The 11,730-nt window shown below is 37.6% G+C and overlaps 1 pseudogene across 1 annotated transcript in view; it reads right to left on the reverse strand.

Annotated features, from left to right (window-relative positions):
• Nucleotides 1-7,436: 7,436 nt before the first annotated feature.
• The window catches only part of LOC308513757 (ribosome biogenesis protein NSA2 homolog), a 6,680-nt pseudogene continuing 2,386 nt past the window's right edge, over nt 7,437-11,730 (reverse strand). Inside the window, exon 2 of the transcript in view lies at nt 7,437-8,150. The product of the transcript in view is annotated as a ribosome biogenesis protein NSA2 homolog (transcript). The remainder of the gene's footprint in view (nt 8,151-11,730) is intronic.

The following is an 11,730-nucleotide window of genomic DNA, read 5'->3' on the forward strand; positions in this document are numbered from 1 at the left end:
GGATTCTTCAATAACAATGTAATGATGGAGTCATCAAACAAAACTGCATTTAGCTTCCATCTCAGAGATTTGAAGAAATTGCTTAGAAATTAATACCTACATCAATAACTATGGTGTTGCCATATATGTACTGTCTATTGATGAAATTTGACAATTTTAAACTGTGATTTTCTGTGACTTATATAACAATACATTCAAAGTGATATTTTGGGGATAAGAAATCAAAATCCGAGGAGTGTATATCTAGAATCCCTCATTTATTTTTAGTTAAAACTAGAGAATGCCATAGTTGTTTCACTTTCTTTTTGTAACACACACATATCTCTATTTAATTTTTGTGCAATACTAGACAGTTTTACAGCACATATTTTCATATTACTTAAAGCCTCCTACTCTAACAGCTTCTTCCTTTACAATTAATCTATATTTAAGGGTAAATAAAGTATATTTGAAAATTCTTGTTAAGACCATGTGCATTTTTTGTAAAATTTTGTTGTTGTGAAACTTTAAAAGTAGTTTAATTTTTATTTCTCTATAATCATATAAGCATGGTCAGTCTTATAAAATCTGATTAATACAGACTATTTAGCTTCATAGGGCACTTTGACACAATGGGAGGAAAGGTAATCTTCAGGCTCAAGTAGACGGGGATTCATATTTTGGGTGTGGCTCTTCCTAGCTGAGTATTACTTAATGTCTCCAAACCTGAGAATTCTTTATTTTTAAAGATTGAAATTTTAGAAAATATACTCACATATTATTACATGGCTATATTGTATGCACACAGCATTAGCAACTATAAAAAAGGAGATTGCTTTTCAGTTCTTTTTAAATGCATGATTTTGCTTTTAGTCTCTCTGAGCTTCAGTTTCCTCATCTGTGAAATAGGACTATAAATGTTTACCTTGAAATGCTTTAGAGAAAACGTAAGTAAAATATGCTGCACCAGTAGCAAAGCATAGTGAATGCATTCTTTTTCTTTTTTAATATATTTTATTGAATTTTTACAGAGAGGAAGGGAGAGAGATCGAGAGTTAGAAACATCGATCAGCTGCCTCCTGCACATCTCCTACTGGGGATGTGCCCGCAACCCAGGTACATGCCCTTGACCGGAATCAAACCCGGGACCTTTCAGTCCACAGGCCGACGCTCTATCCACTGAGTCAAACCCGTCTCAGAGCATTCTTTTTCTTAATAAAAATGTTTAAACTCCAGGAGTTCAGATCCTCTGATCCACTTTACAAATAAAATAATAGTTACTCCTCATGCTATAAATCAGTAATTTCACTGTCTGAGTTTTATTATACTTTCAATTAGCCAGTAAAGTTAATGAGAGCTTTATTTCAGGATGTCTCACAATGTCTATCTTGGAACTTGTTGATAGAGATAGGTAGGAAGTTAGACATGAGGGGCTGGGTGGAGCCCGCCCTAAGGTCCTGAACAGGAATCGGACCAACATTGCCTTCAGACTGCCTCTCTATGGGGAGTCCAGCAGCTAGGAGACTGCTAGTGGGCAGGTTCAGAACCAGCTGGTTCTTGGTGCAAGCTCAGAGGAAACCAACATGACCTCAATGTCACCTACTAGGATCCTGGACTAAATATAATAAAAATTGTGGCTTTGATCCCCAACCCAGGGGTGAGGTTTTCTGTATTCATTGTGGGTAAGGGCATGCACAGAAGAACTATAGTTATGTAACTCTTTTCTGTCCATCATCCCTGAATGCAAATGAAAGTCTCCATCCAGAAAATTCCTCATTTAAACCATATAACTCAGGAGTTCAGGACCATTGTCTCTCTCAACTGGCCCACTCCTCGCTTGGAGTGTATCTTCAATAAATCCCACTTTGCTTTACTTTCATTTTCATTTAACTTAAAACATTTTCTGCATCCATGAGAAAAAATGAGGTTCCCAGCTGGTAACCCCAATCAGTGATAATATTACTGATATTGTTATAATTGGCTACTTATTAATAATAGAAAAGGAGCAAAGGGCGAAAGCCAGACATTTAAGCATGTCACTTGGGCAGCTTATCAATAAGCTGTAACTTTGCACTCCCCAGGGAACTCCAGACTATTCTCTGTGAAATACTGGGGGAAGCAATGGAATAATGGGAAGATAAACTCATGCCCAGTAAAGTTGGGGTGACTAGGAAAGGTGTTGTCGGTCATACCTGGTAACAAGTATCATTGACTAGAATGAGCTTGGCCACAGCAAGCTTGCAAAAATTTGGGAATACATAATCTCCTAAACAAAAGAGTTCTCTTATTGCTCTTGACTCTTGGCTTGTGGGTCTCTTTTGCTCCTGTGCTTGCCCATGTGGCCCACCACCATGCAGACCCCTACATGCAATGGACTGATGAACTACAGCTAGCCTGATGTTGTACTGTACCCTGCTCCAACATGAAACCAAAACTCTGGACACTGGCTCTGATTTAAGCTCTACTAAAGCCCCAGCTACACTTTTTTATGACTGGACTAAAGGAAGTGACTTTGGAAACCTAGGCGTGTAATTCCATGGAAATAAAGCTTTTACGATATCTCATCATCCCATGAGGACCTCTGGGAATGCTTATTCCAGAGGAAGCAACTGGGGAAGATTAGACCTTCGCCTTTCCTATAGTAGTAGCAGTTCAACAAACTCTTTATTTACTGATGTATTTGACTCTGATAAAGGCTTATGTAAACTTTAAGATGTTTTACTTTGATTTTGTGACTATGCATATTGATTTGCCACAAGGGCTCCTAGGACTCAGAAAAACTGTTATACTTGTGATTACAGTATATCGTAGTGAAAGGATACAGATTAAAATGGGCAAAGGGAAAAGTCAGATGGGGAAAGATTAGAAGAAAGCGTGTGTGGACTCTCAGTGGTGTCTCCTACCAGTCACAGGTTAAATTCTCCCAGCAACAATATTTGACAAAATGTGAGAAGTGTTGTCAACCACAGAAGCTCACACATGCCTTAGTGTCCACAGTTTACGACATGACTGACCTTAGCTACTTACACTCCAGTTTTCTCAAACTCCAGTCCCTCAGAGGAAAACCAGGTATTCACCATAAATTACACTGTTAGGATAATTTTATCCTGGTCTAACTGGTGGAGCACGACCTAATGCCTCAGGCATACAAAAACAGGTATTTATCATAAATGCAGTGTAGCCAAATGCATCTTTCATACAAAATCATTCTTCTCCGGCAGAACATACCAAGGATTAGGAAGTTATCTCCAGGTGTCTACCAAAGGCCAGGCCTAAAGACAGACCATTCTTTGAAATGTGCAATTTGAGCAATTCAAGACTGGAGAGTTAACCCTATCTTGCTCAGTAATCATTCACAAAATGGAAAATTTAAAAGTATGTAAAGGACATACATTGAAAATTAATCCCCCTGTCTCCTCATTTACTTAGATCCTTAAACAAACTAAAAAAAAATAATAATAATCTATGTACTCTGTCAGATATATATATGTGTCAGATATATATATATATGTGTGTATATATATATATATATATATATATATATATTATGCAAAGTTTGAGTGTTTTATTTTAATAACATTATGTTTTAGAGATCTTTCTATATTAATACACATAATCAGAATCAGCCTCATTATTTGCTATAACTATATAATGTTTCATTTTGTAATAATATTATGATTAAAATAACTCATCTTTATACATATTTTGATAGTTACCAATATTTTGCTTAAGAAATAATAATTCAATGACTAATCTTGTATAAATGATATTTTTTGAAAGCATGCAAGTATATCTAAAAGATAAATTCTGGAGAAACCAAGATGGTGGCATAGGTAAACACCGGAGTTTGCTGCCTCGAACAACCACTTCAAAAATACAACTAAAAGATGGAACAGACATCATCCAGAACCACAGGAAGACTGGCTGAGTGGAAATTCTACAACTAGAAGGAAAGAGAAAAGCATACCGAGACTCAGAGGAGGCAAGTGCGGAAGTAAAATACTAAGGTACAGAGGCACACATGGAGTGGGCTGGTGGCTGAGGGCGCGAGAGTCTCAGGCTCTGTGCTCCAGTTCTGGGTAAGTCTCTGGGGACCCAGATTCATATGGGAGAAGTGGGACTGTCTGGCATCGGTCGAAACTCGAGGGCAGCTTTCTCTTGGAGGGGCTTGCAGCAATTGCCGAGACACTGAGAAGCAGTGGGGCCTCTGAGAGCAGCCATAACTTTTAGGCCTGCCCTGTTGATCCTGTGAGACCCACCCCACCCAAGCCCTGCAGGGAGGCTTTTGCTGGATAGCCTAAGGCAGAGGCTAGATTAGCACCTCCCTAGAGATCCAGGAGCCAGTGTACCCAGAGGTCAGAGTGGGACCATCCAGTTTGCAGCTCCATGGAACCATAAAGGACACACTCAGGGGGCAGACTCAATGAGCACCAAAGCCCCGTTGAAGCAAGTCTTGCCCTGGAGGGGTGTCTCCAGCACAGAAGTTCTCCCACTGCAGACACAGCTGATTCTCACAGCCAATTGGCCTGGAGGTCAATTACTCCCAGTGATACCTACAACAGTCAAGGCTTAACTACAATAAGACTGTGCACAAAGACCACAAGGGGTGTACCAAAAGTGTCCTCCTCAGGTAATTGGGGAAGCTGAACCACTGGGCCCTAGAGGACACTTAGCACAGAAAACCACTTCATCAACACAGGGAAGCATAAAAAATGCGGAGATAAAGAAAAAGAACACAAATGACAGAAATGGAGGAAAGCAAACTACTGGATATAGAGTTCAAAACCACACTTTTAAGGTTTTTCAAGAATTTTCTAGAAACTGCCAATAAACTTAATGAGACCTACAAGAAATCTAGTGAGACCCTCGAGGTTGTGGTAAAGGACCAACTAGAAACTAAGCATACACTGACTGAAATAAAGAATATTATACAGACTCCCAACAGCAGACTAGAGGAGCGCAAGAATCAAGTCAACGATTTGAAACACGAAGAAGCAAAACACCCAACCGGAAAAGTAAAATGAAAAAAGAATCGAAAAATATGAAGATAGTGTAAGGAGCCTCTGGGACAACTTCAAGCATACCAACATCAGAATTATAGGGGTGCCAGAAGAAGAGAGAGAGCAAGATATTGAAAACCTATTTGAAGAAATAATGTCAGAAAACTTCCCCTACCTGGTGAAAGAAATAGACTTACAAGTTCAGGAAGTGCAGAGAACCCCCAAAAAAAGGAATCCAAAGAGGACCACACCAAGACACATCATAATTAAAATGCCAAGAGCGAAAGACAAAGAGAGAATTTTAAAAGCAGCAAGGGAAAGACAGTCAGTTAACCTACGAGGGAGTACCCATACGACTGTCAGCTGATTTCTCAACAGAAACTTTGCAGGCCAGAAGGGAGTGGCAAGAAATATTCAAAGTGATGAATGCCAAGAACCTACAACCAAGATTACTTTATCCAGCAAAGCTATCATTCAGAATTGAAGGTCAGATAAAGAGCTTCACAGATAAGAAAAAGCTAAAGGAGTCCATCACCACTAAACCAGTATTATATGAAATTCTGAAAGGTATCCTTTAAGAAGAGGAAGAAGAAGAAAATGGTAAAGATACAAATTATGAACAACAAATACACATCTATCAACAAGTGAATCTGAAAATCAAGTGAATAATCTGATGAACAGAATGAACTGGTGATTATAATAGAATCAGGGGCATAGAAAGGGAGTGGACTGACTATTCTTGTGGGGGAAAGGGGTGAGGGGGATGCGGGAAGGGACTGGACAAAAATCGTGGGCCTATGGATGAGGACAGTGGGTGGGGAGTGAGGGAGGAGGGTGGGGTAGGAGCTGGGTGGAGTGGAGTTATGTGGGGAAAAAAGAGGAACAAATGTAATAATCTGAACAATAAAGATTTAATTAATCAAAAAAAATAAAAGATAAATTCTTACAAGAAGAATTTCTGGATCAAATTTGATATATATTTCTAATGAACTTTCATTATAGCTTTGTTAACTTTCACTCAAGCCAGGTTATGATTATGAAGATATTAAGTCAAAGGTTACAAAGATAGGTTAATTATAAATTTCTAAATATCAACAACATGTAAAGCATAAAAGTGAAAGCTCATATTTCAATCTGCAACAAATCTTATCAAGGACACTTTTTAATGTAGTATTAAGTATAGTATTTATATAGGTCTAGAGAGCTAAGGCATGAATAATGCTTAGATGATTTTTTTTTATTTTGTTGGATTCTATAAAATTTCCTATATCAGAAAATAAGAGTACTATTTAGATATCTATGTAATTGAGTTCCCAAGTCCTGATCTCTCACTTGCATACAATATGAATGAATGAATGAATGAAGAATAGCTGTATCCAGGTCCTATGTAACAGAATAAATTACTGTAGATTTACCCACTAATCTGAGTGAAATTACAGCTTCATGAAATTGTATTGTTTTTGCAAAGAGAGTTTTTGCCTTGAAAGAGAAGATTTTCCCCTAAAGTAAACTGGAAAAACCTATTTTAAGTATACAGGAACATATTTTCAGCTAATTTTAGCTAGAGTGTAAAAAACACATTTTAGGAAAATAAACTCATACTGTCTTCATTCTGATGACATACTGGACCATTTTGTGTGGCCTTATAATTTTTGTCATGACAATAAATTCTCTTTTTTTGTCAATGTCATTTCCGACACAAGAACAAGGCATCAAAATTTTAATATCATGTCTATAGTTTCTGTAATTCTAAGTTAGATTGCCAGCAGGCTACACTATTATAATTCTCTCTTTGCAAGTTTCACAGCTGTAAGAGTTCTTGGTCATAACAAGTTTCATGGACATGTTCTCCTTGTTGGGCTCCTTCTAGACTGGATGCTTACCTGTGGCATATTTTATGAATTGTAAAGGGAATCTCAAATATAAAGGCTTTCATACTTGAGATTTTTCCACTCTGATAATATGTATGTAGCAAGTCTTTTGTACCTTACTTGGGTTCAGCTTTTTAAATTCTGAAGTGTTTACCAATAGCAAGAAATAACAAATTTTAATATCTCCAGACTTAGATATATAATCAAATTAATTTTATGATTATTTAGTATTTTATCTAAAACATTTGGAAGTGTTTTATTGTTATTACTTTAACTTATAGAGAGGCATTTACTTTTGATTAATTAATAATAGTGAGTAACTTGGAATATTTACTTTCTGCCTACATTCCAATTTATTTTCATCTTTATTTTTAATTGATATATATTTTTAAACTGGGTCATTTTAGTGTTCTTTAGAACAGAATAAATAGTGTCTGGATGACTGCTGACACATAAGCTGTGTGACAGTACTTGGAAACATCACAGTTAAGAAGCTTTCCTGGTTTTATGAAAGTGCTGTCAAACAATAGACTACATTAATGCAACCATCATTTTTAAGACTGTTAGTAACCTGAGCATATTTTGGTCAAACCTTGCCTCCTTGTGTCACAAGGCCCAACTTGTTCAAGTTCACTTTGATGACACTACCTTTAGTAATAATATCCCAAGTTGTATAAAGTGCGGATGAGGGATTATTGTTTACATGGAGCGTTGGCAGGCAAAAGGTGGCCTTCAGTTCAGGACATGTCACATAAACCTTCTTGAAATGTAAGCCATTGGCCTAATGAATGTTTCATACTTGGGTGTTTTTTTAATAAAGCCATCTCCAACAAAGCATAGTTTAGTAACAATTCTCTTCCATGGTTTCTTCTTTCTCTTTTCTGTTCAAATAATTTTTAATACCTGTTTCTCCCTGGGCAGTAACTTTGGGCAGAGGGGTCCCCTGTCTTCCCACTTTCTCTTTTTGTTTTTGTTTAATCATTTGGCTCAGAACTGTCCCACTCTGTCCAGTAGACATGCAGGTACTGTTCCTTATGGACTCTTCAGCATCCTTTCATTTGGTCTTTTTCTTTTATGCACCTGGATTGTCTTTTTCATTTGTATTTTCTCAGCATGGAACTGTTTATGGTTGAGCTTAGCTTTCAGACCAAACATCTTTTTGCCTTCTTTGGATGTTCATGAGCCTCTTGACCTTCCTTCTTTCTCTTTTTCTCATGGGAATCCAAATGATAGCCATAGTGCTTGTAGTGTGACTCAGTATATGTGTTTTGTGGCATGATTATGGCCTCCAATCTGCTGGCTGCAGTACCCAAGGCATGAAGGAGCTCTCAGATTTTGAGATCAGAGACCTGTAAGCCAAATCCATGTAACTCATGACAGCTAATTGATATTTTGCTGAATGTCTCTTAAAAAAAAAAAAAAAGGTGATCTTTTTCTTTTTAAACCACAGAGAAGAAAAACATCTGTTAAAATCATTAACTTAAATCTAGTTGACATCTAGTTGACAGGGCTATTAAATAAAAGTGTATCTTCCTTGACCATCAACAAATTGACAATTTGTCTTCAAGAGAAGACAATTTTTCCTTCATCAATTCTTTTGATTTGAAATATGTTACTCATATATACAAGACATATGTTGTCCCTTTTCCAAAAGGACTCCTTCCTTGAGTTGTAGATTTACTGACCTGTTTTCTATTCTGTCTTCCTTCTTGACATTTGTTGGCAACTTGCAGAGGTATGGAAGCAAATTATCTCCCATCTCATATTAATCTTGGAAATGTCCTTCCAAGTCGTTAAAAATGGTAAAATAATACTTAGTCCGTTTGGTCTACTAGAACTGTGGATTATAAACAGCAAAAATGAATTCTCATAATTTCAGATGTTGAGAAGTTCAAGATGAAGGCACTAGCAGAGTCAGCATATAGTGAGGGCTTACTTCCTGGTAGATGACTGTTTTTTTGCTTTATCCTCTCAAAGCAGAAGGCACAAGGGAGCTCTATGGGGTCTCTTTTATAAGGGAACTAAATCCACCCTCATGACCTCACTACCACCCAAAACCTTACCTCCTAATACATTAGGGGTTAGGATTTCAACTTACAAACCGATTAGTGGGACATAAATATTCAGTCTATAGCAAATGTCAATTTTTCTCTTTGGCGATATCATATAAGCACTTAAAAAAGAACTGAGAACATAAGTGTTTATAAAATAATTATTTTCTTGCTCTATGAAAATCAATTAAATAAAAACATAATTTTAGTCACTGCATTCAGATCATATTTGTACTCATATTCTAGTTGATGTTGAGTTTTCAGTAACTGACCAAGGGCTTCAGCCCTTCTTTCTAGGCTGAGAGGTTGTTTGACATCTTTCTTGCTGAGGCAATCAGTAGTCATGCAGGGAACTTAACACTTCAGGCAAGATGGAAATCCAGAAAATCCTTTTTTATTTAGAATAGATTCATAGAGTGGCAGGACTCTATGTTATGAAGAAAATTCTCTTCTGTTGGTGGCCTGAGGAAGTTTGGGGTCCCCCCAACCCTGTGCAAGGGATGAGTTTAGCTCTGCTCTTTACTGAGTTTCACTTAAGTCTTTAATGCTTATGTAACACACAACTTCCCTAAAGATTCACAGTGGTAAAGTAAAAAGGACATGTAAAGCTTTGGTAAAAATAACTATTCAAGTAACATTTTTTAAAAGCTAAAGGAATCATAGAACATTCCAAAGAAAAAGAAAACAACAACAACAAGAACTTTTAATTCTTGGAGTAATTCTATTTAAGGTTATTTCCTCCTGTGATAACTTTATAAATCACATGTGAACTTAAAGGATAAAATAACAACAATAGCAATTACCATGATGTGATCAAAGCAATAGCTATGTTTTTCCCTCAAGAACAGGACTAAATACAGTGTGCTTATTTGCTGGGTTTGGGATGAAGGCATGAGAATAACTTCAGGCAATAGACCAATTAGGAGCTGGCACCTCATTTAGGTAACTCATATAGTACCTGCCCCTTGTTGAGCATTCCTCAGATGCCAAGGAAGCACTGTATGGAAAATGTTCCGTAGGGCATTCCATTTAGTTTTTTTCAATACATTAATGAGATAGGTATACTTATTTATAGTAGAAACATTAAGCACATTTTCTAAATTTTATAGTAAATTAATTTTAAGGATAATATTTTAACTAAAGTCAGTCTGATGCTGTAAGTAGGATTTTTAACTGCTACAAAGCATGAGGCATTGTTGATTTATTTGAATAAATATGGCAAGCTTCTGAGCTATGAACCACATGAAACACCATTGCTTTGGCCTTGCCCTTAACATAAAAATGTAGAAACCCCGATAAGCTATCTCTTTGTTTTCCACAAAGTTGATAATCACAGTCTTCTCCACTTGTCCCTTTATAGTTTAATCTATTGGCCAACATTCATCATCTCTTTCTCCAAACAGTGGTGATTAAGATGGTCTTAACATTCTACTTAGTTTGGCTAACTGTATCCAGGTTTCTTCCTGACTCTAGGCCCCTGATTTCCCTTTTAGAGCATTGACTTTAGACAACTTGTAATTGTAAATTATTTCTCTGCTCCTTTAAGATATATGTATAAGTTTTCTTCTGGCAGTTTTACAATGTAGGAAATATCTTTCTCCAGGACCTGGGACCATCTATGGAAATGTAAGCCTTGAAGGAGATAGCAATGCTATCTCCCTGTCTTTGTGAGCAGGTATGAGCTAATTTAGGCTAGGGCTCAAATAGAGATTAACATTGGACAGGCACCAATGAGCAAACTCAGGTGGCCTAATCACAGAGAAAAATACACACAAAATTAGGAGTAACACAGAGTGCTACACACACACCACTGATCAACCCCCCCCCCCCCCCCCCCGCCTTACTGCCGTCTGGTACTTTATATTAACTCACGCAAGTAGAAAAAGCACGTGCCATCCTTTGTTTCAGTGAAGTTGAATTCATACTCTCCTTTATTGTAATAGTCCTGAATAAGACCACCTTAGCGCATCTAAATTTGTCTGGTGAACATTTTTGCTTTGATAGTAGAAAAGGATTAAAATTGGCATATTTTTTAAGAGTCTTCTCTGGAGAGAGAAACTATGGAGTTATTGTTTTTGTGTGTGTGCGTTTGTTTTCAATTTTGTTCATTCTTGACTGCGTCATACAAATATCTCTTCTCCATGCTGCTTGCCTGACTAACTCCTTCACAACTAATTATCCTCTCTTTGGTATGTCATCATATTTCATTTATAATCCTCCAGGGCATATGCCCTGGCTTCCCCATTAGTTGGGGCATGCTGTGATGGTACTTCCAGTGTCTTATTCATATCTAACAAGAGAATGAAGGACTGCATTAACACAGTTCTTTCTTTTTTTTTTTTTTAATATATTTTATTGATTTTTTACAGAGAAGAAGGGAGAGGGATAGAGAGTCAGAAACATCGAGAGAGAAACATGACCAGCTGCCTCCTGCACACTCCCTACTGGGGATGTGCCCGCAACCCAGGTACATGCCCTTGACCGGAATCGAACCTGGGACCCTTCAGTCCGCAGGCCGACGCTCTATCCACTGAGCCAAACCGGTTAGGGCTGTTTTTCTTTTAATATATATTTTTATTGATTTCAGAGAGGAAAGGAGAGGGAGAGAAAGATAGAAACATCAATGATGAGAGAATCATTGATCGGCTGCTTCCGGCACGCCCCCACACTGGGGATCGAGCCGGCAACCTGAGCTTGTGCCCTGACTGGGAATCGAACCGTGACCTCCTGGTTCATAGGTCGACACTCAACCGCTGAGCCACACCAGCCGGGCAACACAGTTCTTTCTTAACACTGCCTCACTCACAAAACCTAGCTCTGCAAGCTACT

Source organism: Myotis nattereri, assembly GCF_964212035.1.
Source record: "Myotis nattereri genome assembly, chromosome: 2".
In the NCBI taxonomy this organism is placed as follows: Eukaryota; Metazoa; Chordata; class Mammalia; order Chiroptera; family Vespertilionidae; genus Myotis; species Myotis nattereri.